This window comes from Osmerus eperlanus, chromosome 7 (genome assembly GCF_963692335.1).
Source record: "Osmerus eperlanus chromosome 7, fOsmEpe2.1, whole genome shotgun sequence".
In the NCBI taxonomy this organism is placed as follows: domain Eukaryota; kingdom Metazoa; phylum Chordata; class Actinopteri; order Osmeriformes; family Osmeridae; genus Osmerus; species Osmerus eperlanus.
Genome location: NC_085024.1, coordinates 18,107,946 through 18,125,343, shown reverse-complemented (window position 1 = coordinate 18,125,343; position 17,398 = coordinate 18,107,946).

The following is a 17,398-nucleotide window of genomic DNA, read 5'->3' as shown; positions in this document are numbered from 1 at the left end:
ACACAATTTCCCTGTGGGACCCAGGTTACACGTTAATGTGAAGTAGGTCTTACTTTAATTCTGAGAGTGAGGCTTTTGTGTACATACTAATTCAAGTAGCAAATTTGTGTTTCACATGCAGTACATCCATCTATTTGTTACAATATCAAATGCAGGGACTCATCTTCAGAAACACATTTTTAATATGAACATAGCTTGATAATCAGGTTTTAAACCACCGCAATACTTTCATAACCCAGAAGTTCTGGCATAAGTGTAACATAGAAAGAGACACATGGTTGGAGCTGATGGTTTTGGTGGTGGTGGTATTGGTGCTGCTGCTGTTAATGATGGTGGGGGTTTGCTAAATGCAGGAAGTTGTTAAGATAGAGAGGAATGGCCACTTGACTGGGAGGGAAATTGCCTTGGTGCTCCACAAGGACTTTGAGTGTTTCACTTGAACTTCCTCTTGGAAAAAGCCTATAGGAGTGTGGATAAGGAAACAACAAAAGGAGCAGCAGTTTTCCTTTCTGTCCTACAAGTCGGCCCCAGTAATCTGCTGCCTGTCGCCGGAGAGTCTGTGTGAATGTGTTAAAATCAAGTGCTCTGAAACACCTGCTTCCTCGAACCTATAGTATTTTAGCATGTATGGTGAGGACGAGAGGGTGTACGGTGCCATCTATCTATCGATCGATCGACCAAGATTCGAAGACCGAGATTCTTAACCACCCTTTGCTTTGATGACAGCTTTGCAGGCTATTGGCATTCTCTCAAATCAGCTTTATGAGGCAATTACCTTGATTTATTTTGAAATTGTCTTGAAGGAGATCCTCCATGTACTGAGCACTTGTTGGCTGGTTGTTCTTCACTCGGGGGTCCAACTCATCCCGATCAATCTCATAGGGTTGAGGTTGGGTGATTGTGGAGGCCAGGACATCTGGTGCAACCCTCCATCACTTTCCCATATATATAACTCATTTATAAATTCACATTCTATTGCATTTCTTTCCCAAATAAGTAATCATTCAACATTTTACTCTGGATGTGTAAGTTTGGGTGGCATGGTAATGCAAATTTCTAGAACTACCAAGTCATCTTTGATGTAGATGAAAGAAAGAGAAGTCTTTCAAAGTAAGAGAATCTGAAGACAAAACACATTCAGGCAGCAGCCCATATTCACCAAGGGGATCACGTTTAGCAGAAATAGCTTCCCAATCCAAAACGTCCTAAGAGGTCTTTGCACTAACAAGGCCTCCCACTGCTACCATCACAAGTGAAAAACCAACAAAGCCATTTATTACACTCCGCTCGTGAAAGGGCGGGGAGTGAGCTGGACACGACAGGAACAAAAGCGCTGACCACCCCCCTTCCCTGCTTTGCCGTATACTTGTGCGCGCCGTGGAGCTGGCTGCATTGTGGAGGTGTGTGACCCCGGGTGTCATCGGAGGTCAACAGAGGATGGGGCTTCGTGGCCTGTTAATTGAGAGGCTCCATTCAGAAAGCATAAGGCTCAGCAGGGCCCTGTCAGGGGAGGGGAACTCCTGCTGATGTAGGCCAAGTGATTAGAAAGTCACGTAAGGAGCGTCCACTCTGTCCAGTCAACCTTGTCCAGCTACTTTTGCTTCCCACACACACACACACACACACACACACACACACACACACACACACACACACACAGGAAAGAATATTTTCATTGAGACATACATGCAGATATGCACACACACACACACACACACACATTCTGTGTTGTTTTTTATGTTGTAAGAAAGCTTGTGATCATGCAAACTCTACAAATGTCCAATGCAAAACATGAAACAGAGTTTGTGCTTGTTGAAAATGTTAGGTGAGAGCCTATATATTCTAGGAACTTCTCAAGTGTGATAGCAGGAAATGGAACACTTCTGTTGATTCAGTAGTTCATCTAATATTTGCTGGATCCCACTACATGTATGATGATTATTCAGTCACATTCGAGGGTTGTGAATTGCAATAGAGAATCTATGTAACTGTAAAGAATGTGATTCAAAAAGGCATTGCTAGTATGTAGAACAATAGCACACAAATTGGAGGAGTACGTTTGTCCTGTATTTTGTAAAATACAAATGATTTATAAGGTGTGCATAATTCATTATGTGAAAGCACCATTGGTGTGGAATCATGTGGAGACATGATGTTAAGAATTTACCACTGTTCTAAGATGGAGTGCACTCCACATAGTGTTATGTGGGGTAGACAGGATAAGTAAATTGCTAATCATTCCATTAGTACACTCATATTCAAGCATTCCTAATCTTTTAGCAAAATATTCTGGGGGAGAAACCAGAGATTTTTTGCCTGTTTCATAGACCACATTACCTCATCCTCATCCGCAGAAAAAATAAAAAGGATCAAATAAGGAGAAAGACCCAGAAGCTGATACAATCGAGAGAAGAAAACGAGGGGGAACGAGAGGAAAGATGGGGAGGCATACCTTAATTAACGAGGGACTAATCTCAACCAAATTAATAACCGGGTCATGGGTTTGAGGAAGAGGGGGATAAAATGTGTGTGAGAAAATAAAGCTGAAAAAGGCTTGAATGCAACGCGGTGGCACCATGTTCCCCCGATGGGAATTTTGTTAATGTCTTTTCCCCATAACCCCTCCCAACCTCTCCCATTCTCCTTGGTGCTCCGATCACAAACAGTCTTTGTGACTCCCAAAACCTTTATCGAGTGCCAATTTGCATGAAGGCAACAAGCAACAACACTTTTTTCATGCAGAAAGACAGCTGCTCCCTCCTCACCAGCAACACTACAATTCTTGTTGTCCAACCCCCGGAATAGAGACCAAAAAACCACACCAACAGTACAACACACTAATACTGTACATACACAGATAGTGAATCATCCATCTTTCCCCCATTGTTTCTAAAATACACATACATAGGTATATATGTGGGGATGCAGGGATACCACACACCTCTCTACGCCACCACTCACACATGGCCATCTCTCATTTATTCACAAATGGCGTTGGAACACACACAGCCACACATTCTCTTTCTCTCTCTCCCTCTTTCATTTTTGAGCATAATTAAAACAGGAGGTGCCAACACAATACTCTTTTGTCTTAGGGGGAAAGCAGAGGGAGGCGGGGCTAGGACCACTGCATATTAATTAGAACACAGTAGTGTGAAAACGAACCAGGCGTATTAAACAGATGACATACTGGGAAAAATATGGCTCTACTTTCTCTCTGCTCTCCCACCATGGCGCAAGGATACAACATGCGCAGTGCGACTTCCGACCATGGCAGGCTGCCAGGAGTTGGAAATTAGCAGCAGGCGCTGTGAGAATGAATTAGTGATAGAACAATGCTTGGATGGTGCTGTGTTCAAGCATCTCTGCAGGCAGGAACACAGCACCGTGTTTACCCACCATGCAACCACTAGGTGGCATTATTGAGTCAAACAAGGTTAGAATCTGTGTCCATCTGGTGAATATCTATCACCAATGTTCATGTTGGTATGTGTAATTTTACTGTAACTAATATAGCAATATACAATTAAATGAAATACTTGCGTTCGTTTCATTGAGTTTTTTACTATATTTTTAGTCAGTACAATTGCCCAGTCATTCAATGTATCAATGTTTTTTCGTTTCCAGGTATCTTAGAGAGCACAAAGAGCTCACCAAAATCCGTTGACTGTAAACAACACCATGAAACAATTTCCACCCTGTACATTGATGAATTACATAACCACCACCTTGCTTAAATGTTGCCTATATGTTTCCTTGACAGCGAAAACCGTTACTTTGAAAACAGATGTTCATGCCAGGCTGGTCACATCTGTCTGGCTAACTGTAGCACAGAGACTATTCTAAGTCGCTGTCCTCCTCTATTCATGCCACTTTTAAATCACAACAATTCAGATGTTATAAATCACTGGAGGACTGGCCAGTTAGTGGTTGACAGGTTGTACACTGGAGGGGAGACCTCCACTGTCCTGGACTGTTATCCCCAAGGGCCACCCAACTTAATTTATGTGTTTTGGGGAGGGCGATAGTTTCCATTACTTTCTCTTGGCACTCTCGTTTGTTCTGCCTATCTGTTAACTTACACTGTGTTTGTCTGCAGTACACTATTTTTTCTCCTGTCCTTTTTCATTGTCATCAGTTTTGACTCGTTGGATCTTTCTGTTTAAATTTCACAATGTCTCCTTTTTTTCCTCAGTCTTTCCATCTCACCTCCTTTCCTCCACTGTAATCCCCATTTCCATTTTCTTTTTGCCATTTCCCCTACTATTCAAATGTGTTATTTCCCTCCCTTTCCCTCGCTCCAGCTCTCATTCTCACCATCCCTCTCTGCCATTTCCCTGGCAGGGGCATTTTGCTGCCACTGTCTTTCGATCTCCGCTTCTGGCACCCAGTTCTAAGGGGCCTCGGCCCTGCGTGTGAGGAGGGAAACTGTGTGTGAGCAAACGGGTGCCCACTCTTGCCCCCAGCGCCACAAAGGAGTCTTTCTTTGCCCCTCAATGGGTTCCATTAACGCCGGGCCCTTTGCCTCTGGAGGGGATGTCAGGCTTCCCGAGATGGCACACAGAGACGGCCATTAGAGGCAGGAAGCCGGGGCAGGGGCATGGGAGAGGTGCCAGGGCGATGGGGGCAAAGCAGGCATTTGTTTTTCGGTACACACACACACCCAAAAAAGACACATTTATCCAGTCACACAAGAGGACCACGCACACACACACACACACACATATATCTTCTGTGTACAGAAGAGGAAAAAGAGGGAAAACGCAGATGGACACACTAACACATAGATACATCCGTACCTAAACATTACAATAACATGCACATACACACATACGCGCACTTGCGCACACACACACACACACACACACACACAAACACATGCACACAGAACCCTAGATTACTGTCCGCAAGCCTCTTTGAGGCACTCTCTGTTTTGCATGCCTATCATGCATATTGTCCTTTCGATGGACATCGGATATCAGGAATCAGGCACAAAGAAGCAGTAGCACACAGAGGGGGTATTAGTGATGGGATGGTGTTGCCCCTGAATTATGGTCTGTTCTGTATTCTTCCTTGTGATAATCAAAGGTAGGATTGGAATATGACATGTTGATACCAGCTCCATGCAAACCGCATACTGGGCGGTTTGACCCTCAAGCCAGATCTCAGCACTGATGAGGCCTGGGTGTGAAATGAATCAGGTCAGGCTTCTCAAGACATTCTGAGGAGACACCACAGGAGCAAGGGGAAGTTCCACACCGCAGGGGTGTGTCTTGAGAGCAGGTGGGGTGTGTGTGTGCGTGTGCACAAGGCTTGAATAGGGCAATTGTGTGTATAGATCAGAGGCGTGTGGGGATGGTCAGTATCCAGTGATCTAATGAAGGCCCAACTTCTAAGCGATGTTGAACAGAGCGGCTTCTTTTGCATATAGCCAATTAACTCCAAGGGTGGGTACAGTTGATGGACAAGTCTATTATTAGCATCTGGGGAGCACTGCGGTGATTCAAAGAAAAGCGAAAAAGAAAAGTCTTGAAGGAAATGGCAAATGGAAACTGAATACGTGTGATATGGTTCATTGGCCCAATTGTGCTTGAGTTGCATGCTTCTCCTTTCCCCCAACGTGCAAAGAAATACAACACAACTCCACAAATTATGTCATTAGTGGCTACACTAAGTGACTAGGGTCCTCTGGCATGGTCAATTATGGGTCTCTAGAAAAAAACAGTCCTTCATTCAGAGAAATAAATCAAAGCATTTTCATCAATTACCTCAAATGGTTCAAATGAGCGTAATAGTTCTTAGTTCTCTGCCAACCCCCCCTGTTAGTCCCACCTTTCTTTGTCTTCCAGAATAACTGCTAACACACTGATTGGGCTCTATTTCAAACACATTTGCGTATTCTACAGAGTCTTAAGGACATCAAGGAAGTATACATCATTATGAAGACTAGGCATTCTGGCATCCAGTTTCACTGTTGCTGAATAAAATTCATTACCATTTTCTTGTGGTGTCTTGGACTTTAAGAAAACTGATTTCCATACAAACAAAAGCTTCATTGATATGATTTGAGCAAAGGCTTTTTTTATTTTTATGACAGCTGTATATTCAGATACTGGAATACGTTAAAAATGGTAGCAACAGGTAAAGACATAAGATAAAGATAACTTATAATAATTAACACATTTCTAAGTTACAGATTTTTATCAGATATAAGAGTTAAATAACTCAAGACGCAAAAGACAACCAATAATCTTAACTCTATGAAGAGGTTTTATGAAATTCTTGTAAAGTTATTAAGTTTTTAAATTAAGGCTAAAATAAAATTTAAAACTCAAACTTTATTCTGTATCTGAATGAGCCAGTCCATGGATCAGTAACTTCAAAAGAATGCATTGCTGTCAGCAGAGCTCCCTGAGGATCTGTGATATTACATAGGCCTATCAGAGGCCTATGCAAGGATTTTAAAAAACTCTGTTGAATATGTTGAATTATGTGAAAGATTCCAAACCAAAAGCCTTTCAAAAACTTTGACACGTTTAATTGAAAATTCCAAAGAACAGCATTAGCTCAGTTAGAAATGTAGTTTTATTTGTAATATTTTGGCTAATTGATATATATTATGATGAAAGGTACATGAAGGGAATGTTGCTAAAACCGTAGTAATTGAAACTTATAAGGCAGTTTTGTCATAAAGTCAGGTAAAGTAGCAAAACTATTTAATTATTGAAAGTATCCATAAGACATGTAAAAAACCAAGTGGCAAAAAATGTGGTTTATCTTAAAACTTCAGATTCAGACCTGATGCTTATAGGAAAGGTCATGAATTATGTATGGTTGGCTTTTAAGTTATTAGCACTATTCATCCCTTGACACAATGTAAATTGTTCATTAAGGCAATCACTAACAATTTAACTCTTAATTACATTTGCACAATATAAAACAATACTACAGTTTGCTGACTTCAATGAAACCCGAAACACTCTTGATCTTCAGTTAACACCAGACAATTTTAAAGTCTTCAAGCATCTGTAATAAAAGTAAACATAAAAAAATATTGGTAGGCCATAGAGTAATATATGGGCCATGAATGACTACGTACTGCTGTGCAAGGTTTATGGAATCAAAACTCCTTCTCAGGTGAAGCCTGCCAACTTCTTGAGGGGGACATTTTCTATTCATCACTTGGGTCTGCGTCTGATTTCAACCTCGTTCTGGACAGTATAAAGGCCTTTTTGAACATAATTGACTAAATAACTGTTGAAGTTAATTTCAGGATCTAGGTTTCAGTGTTTTTAAACAGCAAGTTCATTAGCAAGAGTTAGCCTTCCCTACGATTTTAAAGATTTTGAAATGTGGGATTTTGTCGAAAAACACTTAGCCTTAGGCATATTCTTCGCAGCATCACATAAAAAAATAAGTAGAGGAAGGGGAATTAAACTCAGTCAACCTGTTTGACATGCAGAGACAGCAAGATGTAAGACTATCTTCAAAATGTGTCACATATACCACGTGTGATGGAGATTTAAGATGCATATTTTTTCGTTGTCTATGTCAATGGAGGAAGCATTAAATGAACTAATCTCTCTGCGTGTTACAATTCAGGCTTAGGCTACATTCCCCTCTTCCCGCTCTCAGCTGCCAGTGTGATGTTCCACCCATACGGCTATTCATGAGGATAGGATGAGAAACAACAAAATGAAAATGGCAGCTGTTTGTTTACGCGTTCCCACGACTCTATGCCAATTAGCCATCGTCATTCCATCAGCCGCTTGTCTTCCCTGATTAGACACCCCTCAACAGACAAGTGGGGCCCTGATAAAAGGCGAACCCACGCATAGGCCTACTCGGCCGTGTAACTCTCTTGAAGCCACTGCCTCAATTTCTTAGCTGGATAGGTACGACATTGATAGCTTCCAGGACCGTTTCAGTTTTATAAGAGAGACTTTATGCTTGCTATTTTACTTCTGATATACACATCTGATAAATAGTTGGCCAATGCCTTAAAATCACGTTGTCCTCTAAAGACAAATGAATGAGCCTGTTTCTGAAACTGAACGCTCTAATTGGTTTTGAAGATTGATTAAATGTCATTTTAAATAGAAAGTTTCAGGTTACATTTGCGTAATAATGAATTAGGCCTACGAGATAAACAGAACTGCTAGCCTATGATAACGACGACAACTGGCCTACTACCACTACCACTACCCACGCAACTACTGGCCCATAGGCTGCTAGTTATAATAACAATCCCCCACACACAAAAAAAGCTCACAAAAGTTTTTTTCGTACCCACAAGTCTTTGTCATCAGCAACTCAATGACCTGGTAGGACCCACGAACGGATGCGTTAGTATATTCTGAAACTGTCATTACTTTACACGCATCCATGCAGTTCAATTGATTCAGCGGTAATGACGGTGCCATCCTAGACCTACGAGTGCATGAATTATCGCGGTTGGCACATGACACGGGATTCTTGTAGCATACAGTTCCTCATTTTAATTGGTTACAAATGCAATACTGCTACGTGACTAACAAAGACGGCTCACACAAAAAAAATGCCCACGTAACATAAAAACGACCTAAACTTTTCAAAGCAGCAATGAAGGGATGCATGCGGTGAGCATTGGACGGTGGCTATACCGCCTCAAGAAGGTGACAGCGTGGAGGGGTGGCAACATGTTTGCTTTCAAATAATGAATATATAAATATTACAGAACTAAACCACCAATGGCATTGCCTTCATCATTGTCAAGCCATCATATCGAACCCGCAAATGGTTGTACTAGAGATTAGAAGCCCGGTAAGACAAGGGCCAACTTGCAATAAATTCACAGATGTGCACTAAAGTCGAACATGTTAAGAGAAAAGCTTAATGTATTTCGGCTGTGGCTGTCAGTTGACCCCCCGAAGCTACCAAAGCTTACAATTCAAAACAACATAAATACATAAAGATAAGTAAGAGTTCCCACCCCAGAACATCCATTAAAACATATAATCGAAATGTAAAGCTCCTCAAATAAGATGTCAGCTGCGGTAGCAAAGGTTATATTGTGCATACAATCAGGCTTCGGTTCAGATTTAGGCTCAACAGGCAAAGATGTTCCCAAGCCCAGGGCTATGTATTGGTTAAGAACAGCACTAGTGGCTTATTTTGTAATTGCTCCCAAATAGGTATGTTCAGTAGGAGCTACTTATTTGATATTGCAGCCACGTCCCACTGCTCCGATTCTCAGTTTACATTCATCTCAATTTCATAGACGTCATGCTTCAAATCCATGTCAGACCATGGATGACATGCAGCTGTGCGCACTGTCATAGGTCAAGTCTAGATTTAACTCAAATATTCTGTCTGATTTATAAGAGACCACTATGGATACAATGTTGTAAACATAGTCGATGGTTTGCTCACACACATTCAACGCTTTGTCTCTCCCAAGAATCTGAGACTGCCTTAATGGCCATTCCAGTGCCAAGGCATTATTTGTCACCTCCCTGCTGTCTGAAAAGCCTCAGAAAATGGCCCAGCTCACATCAGGCAGGCTAGACTTCCTACACCTCACACAGCTTTCCATGTCTGAGTGTGGGGAGGGCCTCTGACATGGGCCCCATCATTGAGAGCTGAGAGTGAGGGGGTCCTGGAGGCTTGCTCCCAGGCAGGCTCCATGGCCTGCTCCCACAGTCCCCTCCTGAGGGCAGGCAGGCGCTCTGAGAGGTGGGCAGGCACACAGGAGGGGCGTGCGTGTGTGTGTGAGAGAGAGAGAGAGAGAGAGAGAGAGAGAGAGAGAGAATGGAGGGAGAGAGGGAAATTGTGTTTGAGAGGTTGTGTGTGAAAAAAGAGGGAGGAAGAAGGGAGTGGATGATGTCTCTGTGCCCCTGTCTAGCGTTGCTGTGGGATAAAGCAGGTGGGATGTAGGAGGCAGTGCTACAAAAGCAGCTGACTAGACTAGCAGGGATTTGCATGTGTCGCCCCCATGTCTGTTTCTAATCTGCGCCAGTCAGACCTGGGTGGGCCTTCTTGTTGAGAATGTAGTGCCAGTGTCAATTGGAATTGCTGGGAACAGATTGAATGAAAAGTAAAAAGGCATTTTATATATATTTTCTGTGAACTACACTACTAATTGTTTTTGGCTTGCAGTGCTTAAAGGAAGACGTTTGATCAACAGTATTTGATGGCATTTATAGAGGATTGCAGGTGTACTTTCTCTTATGATTTGCATAAGAGATTGCATAATATTTTTTTTATTCAGTCCTCCCAACAGTATCCTGTATATTTGAACTTCAAGTGACAGCAGTTTGTAAATGGAGGTAAAGGACCATACAGTGCAATGCTGGGAAGTGTCTTCAGTGCACCTAATAGCTGCACTCCCTAACTAGCATCTCAGGGCTTTAGGGATGAGGTGGAGCTGTTGGCAAAAACATTAGCATGAAAGAACACTGGGGCTCTCAGAACACTTATTTGACCTTTAAACCTCCTTTTGTGCCTCCCAGACAGAAAATTGTCGTGGCGGTAGTGCAGAGACCTCAGCCCCCCTTTACTACTCCTGTTCCCTGTGCACTATCCCACCCTTTGCTTGCCACGGTCCCACAGACCCGTGGGGTAGTCGAACCTAATACCAAAGTCAATTCCCATACACCAGCCACTCCACCCACTGAGCACACAGAAACCCACACTCACACTCCACACTCACACTCTCTTCACCAGACAGGCTGGAGGACTCTGTCTCGCTAGCCTTTATGTGGCTGCAGCCTTCTGTCCACACCCTCTCTCGCTGTCTGTGTTTTAAGGAAGAGCCCGCTACCATTCAAACAACTTTCCTGGGACCTTGTTTACCGTCAAGCACCAGATGTGACGTGTGTGTTTGTCTTCTTCTATGAGGGTTTTAGGGGTTATCCTCTGAAACAAACACATGCATCATGTTACTTGAGATGATTTGAACATTGTTTCCCCCCTGCTTTTGTTCCCCAGGAATCCAGTGTTTGAAATGTCATCAAAGCCCGCAATTGTTTTTGTTTCCCGGTGTTACCATATGGCAGTCAATGCCTCTGCTTTCAAGATGAAGGGAGTATTGGTAACAGTACAGAATTGTTCATTGTATCATGCTATATGTACAAACCATCAAGAAGTCATTTTAAAGCAAGACCCTAATTACCAAACAGGCATTGAGTTGCATTTCTTTCTTTATTTATTGCCGAAGACTGATACTTGATCATCTCCGAGGCTTTCATTTTTCAGTCTGTGAAAAATGTTTTTCTTCTGTGTCTTGATAGATGTTTAGTCACTCGTTATATAGTTGCACATTCAACCTCATTACAATATTGTACTGAATGTAGCCAATATTCTACAAAATATTGACTCAAAGTGATTTTCATTTATGTTTTTGGATCATTGTGCATGCTTTGTACTGCATACAGTAAATGTCAACTTTTGTACTATCTTTGTCGATCTGATGATATTTAAATGAACAGCAAGGGCTGCAAGGGACTGCACTCAATGTGTATTGTTCATCCAGTGTCATATAATATATATGATTTTCATTAACAATAATTGGAATTAGTACTGGTCTCACAATGGACTGCATTGACACAGCCATATCTGGCCTAAGTAAAAATTTTGCTGTCAAGGCTTGACTCTAACCCTGCACTTAAGGAAAAAGCAGTCTCTAGCAATCTCTTGTCCACCCACTTATTAGTCCCGCTTTCTTCATTGGGCCTTTTTAGGCCTTGACCTGTCATGTCAGCAATGTTTTAGTAGAGGAACAAAACTCACTTGATATTTCATGACTTGCAGGATGATAAAAGATCAGTTTGTTTATTGTCTTTTCCTAAAAAACGTGTAATAGTTGTCCTCAATGAGCCACAACTCAATCCCATCCTGTTCCCTTATCTTTTTAAAGCTGTACATAGCAGAGACACCATTTGGATCTGCTTAATTCTTGGTTCACACCAGAGGTGACTTCACTGCATGAAGTGCCAAATTGTTCCTGTCAATGTGAACCTGTGAGCTGGTACCTTCTTATGTCACAAACACGGTGCATACAAAGATGCTAAAGATTTAGGAAGGAGTCAGAACATACAACTTTCAAGATATTAAAATAATGTTCTTAGCCTCTCTATGATCCCATACGTAGTGAAACTAAAATAGTGTAAAATGCTGACCTCAGTGAGAGAGCAGCTATTGCTTTTTAAACAGGTAAGGAAAAATTAGATGGAGAAAGGGAGAAATGTTTTGAGGTGCATGCAGGTAGACCCCCCCCCCCCACCCACCCCCCCACCCCCCCACCCCAGTACTTCATGACCTCTCTCCTTGAGTGGCACACATCCACACATTCTCCTCTCGTTATTTCTGTCTCCCTTTGGGTTGGTCGTGAACGGACTCAGCTGTGTGTCGTCCCATCACCCCCCCCCCCCCCCCCCCCCCCCATCACTGGAGCGAGAGCCCGTGTGGAGGGACCCGAATGGGCAAGGTAGGGGCAAGTGTGTGTCCGCATTAAAAGACAAAAGACAAGTTACCTAAGGGGATCAAAACTACTCAACTACCCCCACCCTCATACACACACACACTCAAAAAACGAAAACAAACATGGCCACAATCTCAGAGACACGGGACTTCTGTGCTTATACAGTGGTGGAGAGTGCACACTTATGTAATGCCATACACACTGTGGTGTTGCATGCACACGTAGCATGTCTCGTGTACACGTACACCCACACACACTGGCAGTTGCTTGTAGGACTGGTGCCATGCTCCACCTCTCCTAACAGCTTTCGTGCTAGCTCCTGGTTGCCTTGGCAACTGGCTCGGTGCACATGTGTGCGAAATGGTACAGCATCGGGCAGGACACACAGAGAGGTTGCAGTACAATGCGGATACACACTAAAACACGTGCACATGCACACATTCACTAAATTAATTTGCGGGGAGATGTGAGAACTGCTGGATTACTGTTATGGGAGAAGCAGCAATACACATCCACTCCATTGGCTTGCCGAACAGACCACAAGCTACTCTATCAAAACCAAGGCACACAAGAGGCATAGGAGGATGTAATTGTGGCCAAAGACCTTAACTGCATACACTGTGTGACAGATTTGTGTTTGTGCGCAAGTAAATAAAATAGATCCAATGTTCACTGACTGACAGGGAATTATAAGTGTCTTCAGAGGAGAAAATAAAGAGTAATGGACTGTGTCAGTCATAATCTATATGGCTAGCACATAATACCATTTAAATGCATAGCACCCACAACGTTACATGTCTGAGCATTGTGTGTTGTTGGCAGCTCATATTGTCACATTATCTCCAAATTCACCCCGCTTATTTTGTTCCCTTGAGACCGATCAGAACTCATCAATGATGCAGGGGCAACTGGGTCATATCCAGCAAGCAGTGATTGGTTACTATGTGGCCAGTGAGTCAGGGCATTAGCTTGCGGACACCTTGCGGCTTGAATAGGCCGTTTAGGGCGCACAAAGAAGAGGGCAAGATGAGTTCCACTCCGTTGACCTTCCATTGTGGTGTGGTTGGAGAGGTGACGAGAGGGACAGTGATGATGTTCTGTTTTTATGAAGTAGTAAAGGGCTACAAGCCCCCTAACCTCTGTCTGGTCACCAGCAAACAAACATATGCCCTTCCTCAATGGAAGTGACCCTGTATGAAAGCACTTGTGGGGTCACGGTCCATTCAATGGACTTGAACCTCCACACGGTGGTCAACATCAGTATTGATATAACGTTGTACCGCGTTCATTGATCCTCCTCGAGGGCCATTAAAAATACTACTCTCTCTTTCTTGAGGTATAACGAAGCTCATGTTGATGTTGCAGGAGCCAAATGTCACAGATGGTTATTTTTGTTATAATTATTATATTTTTTAAGTCTGTAAATATCAGTAAATATGCTCTCTAGTGATACACTAACAAATACGGAGGGAATGTTTCTGAGACACTTTTTGCCTGAGTTGGTGTTTCCATTTTTACATCAGCCTCATACAGTCGTACTGTGTATATATTGACAATTCAATGTTATGAACTGATATAAAGTTGCATACAATGTGTTGATTGATTTACTGATACTTGTTTCCATAACTTTTTCAAAAGTACATTTTCTGACTAAAATAATATTGTTTGCCAGCAGGACCAGGTTATGCATCATACAATTAGAGTGTTAAGGTATGAAAGCATTTTATTCAAAAATGTGTATATTGCATTACATTGACATTCTTGCCAATTGATAACCTATCACAATAACTCGAATCATATTATAACCAAAGTTCCATTTTCCCAGGGAAGAGACAACGAATTCCAAATCTCACCCATTTTTCACCCAAGTATCAGCCATATGAATCTCAAACCACTCAATTATTTCACCTTTGGGTTTATTTTGCCAATGGAGCAGAAGTAACACAACGGAAAGTTTGTGTTTTTTCACAGAATTAATGTTGGGAACAGTAATAATGGAGTGGGGGGGGGGTTGCATATGGAAATGCAGGCTCTGAAAGGGTGTGGTGCGGTTGTTAAAACAGAGACAGTGACTGTCGCCTTGAACTTGAACCCCCTAAGGTCCCCTTGACCTTAGCTCTTTTCCCGTGCTCCTCCGTGCCCCGATGAGGGTGGCAGCCTTTGTTGAGCTGTCGGCATTAACTCTTCGCGCCCCTCTCTCACACCCCTCTCTCCGTCCTTGTCTCCCCATGAGTGAGACCGGCTTTAGCCGTTCCCCTCCTCTTCTGATTCCAGGGTGCACCCGTCTGGTCCCAGACGAAACACCCCTGTAGGGAATTTTGTTTTCCCAGAATGCTAATCTGAACCCATTCCCACACACTGGATCCCAGATTTATTTCTTTGTTATGTTATAGAAGAGACTCCGATAGCTTTCTGCCTTCTCTAGATAAGCGACACCAGACACACTTCTCAAAGGTCCAGAGTCTATCTAAAGGTTCTAATACGCTTCCGTCATTGTGATAAATTTGGATTTATATAAAGTAAAAATCCAAATGCATTTGTGTGGAATGCATGCAGAATTTTACTTGCATCCTTGTTTTTGAATTTCCAGTGATTTTGATAGGGGATCAGATTGGGTGACTGTTAACTAAATAGTATGGGGAAACTACACACAATGAGAGGTAATGATATATCACTATCAATCATTAAGGCAAAATAAACCTGTATCTCACCAGCAGTAATCTCTTTCGTTTGGCAAACCTTGGTTGACACTTGAATCTTGCGTCAACTGCATCATTAAATTGGGTTCTTTAAACATGCCTGGAAGGCTTCTCTTTTACAAGGTGGTTCAATCACATTTAACATCACCACGGTCATGTTGTTTGTTTGTCTAATGTGTTTTGCCCCACAACGCATCTCACACTGTGTCAGCTGTCTGTCCTGAGAAGAAGTGAACTGATGTGGGAATTGATGTGATAACATTTTGTCAATGTTTAAGCTTTCGTCTTTGTCATTGAATCACATCTGTTAATGCTGAAAGGATGTGACCAAGCACGTTGTTTTGCCACAGAAGTTAATGGAGAGGAAGCAGGGAAGTTGAGTCAGGAGTTTACAAAAAGGATAGGCAGTGGATGATTTAACCAGGTAATTTTTCCAAAGTCTTTTGGGTTGGTGACAGGCAAGTGTAATGGTCCTTTAAGTAATGGAATCAACCACTTGAGTAACATATGCATGCGCACATATACTCACCCACGCGTACACACACGCCCACACACACAAACACAGACATACTCACTCACTCACCAAATGAAAGCATGCCTCGTTTGCATATAAATGACATCACCATATAAGTTTTTGGGGACGTTTTGGCGGTTGAGGAGGAAGGGGTATGAAAAGGAAGACGTTACTCACATTGCTTAACACTTCAGTTGATTGCCGAGGCCAGACTGCTTGACATTCCATGATAGTATGCAGGAAGATACAGAAAAAGCATTATTGATGCCTTGGTTTAATTATTTCAGCGCAGAGTACTTCTAAAATTGGGTTACTTTAGGCTCTTTTACATTTCAAGAACTACAATGTGTTATAGAACTCTAAGCATCAGGTACCAGCACGGATGTATTACATCAATATTACACATTCAAGAGCTGAAAAAGTTTCTGTTGAAGACATTTTATTTTATCTACCATTTTATAGTTATAGCAAAGTTAAAGTGGTATTTGTTGTTGAAGTGGTATAATTCACCTGTAAGATTTTATAAGCATTTCTTGATGCTATCTGTGATAGAGAAAGTTAAGACATCTTAACTTTCACTTACCTTCCGCTTAGGGCAGCATAGCTTACCGTAGCATATTTTTCTATCCCGCTATTTAGGAATTTTGTATTCCTCCGCGTTACTTGGTTTAAGTCTTTGTTTTACAAAAACGAAAGGGTATGTCAAAGCATATGCAGCCATTTTTTTTTTTGCCTAGTGCATGGAATAGCAACGTTGTGAGCGATTGCAACGGACACAAGAACAATAAACAAAGGTGTATGATTTGAACAAAAGGCTGCTTATTCTTGGCGGTAGTCACAGTTAGAACTAAAGACACACATCCTCTGTCCTAGCAACTGGCCGAGAACGTGTTTCGCTCCAAAATCATACATAATGGACTCCTAGGGGCACATTCCTGCATGCTAATGATGATGCCGAGGAACCTGTGAAAGGAGCAGCAACTGAGTTCTTGGCCCTTGGACAACCACCAAAACCCGCCATTTTCCGTTGGACCCAGACCTCCCGGCCACTAACACATGTGCCCTTGTCTATCAAACGCTATGGCCTCAAAATGTGAACCGTCGATTGTAAGCACTGCATGTTGTTCGAATTGTGGTGCCATCTTGTTTGATATGAATTTATATTGTTCAACCTCACACTTATTAGATCGATTACTGTGTGCTTATTCCGAAGATGTCCACTGCCTATAAATGTCTGAGAACAACCCCTTATCCGAAATGGCATCGCGGAAGTAGTCACGTACCCATTTTGCGTCATTCCTCTCCCAAGCTCAAAGGAGCTTCCTGAGGAGCATACTCCTGAGGAATCTTATTTAAGAACGAAAGGACACCTCAAAGACCAACAATCCCTTGACTCCATGCTACAACCTCAGACTGTAGCCCTAAATGCCTTTGACAAGAGAAGCCCTGTAGAGCATGGCTCCAATGTGCCTCACATCAACGCTCAGTCCATTACGCCGTGGCGCTAGGCTAATACCACTTGTCTCCTGGCAGCATGACAAGAACTGTGAATCAGATTATGAGGACCATAATGTGGCCAAGAAACTGGGAGAACGAGGGGCGATGTCACAAAAGACTAGCAAGTGCACTCTGAATGTTAACACTCTGAACATAATGTCATTACAACCTGGCTCAGTTAATAAGGCCACCATAATATTAGCATGAAGCGGGTGTTTATTTGAACCA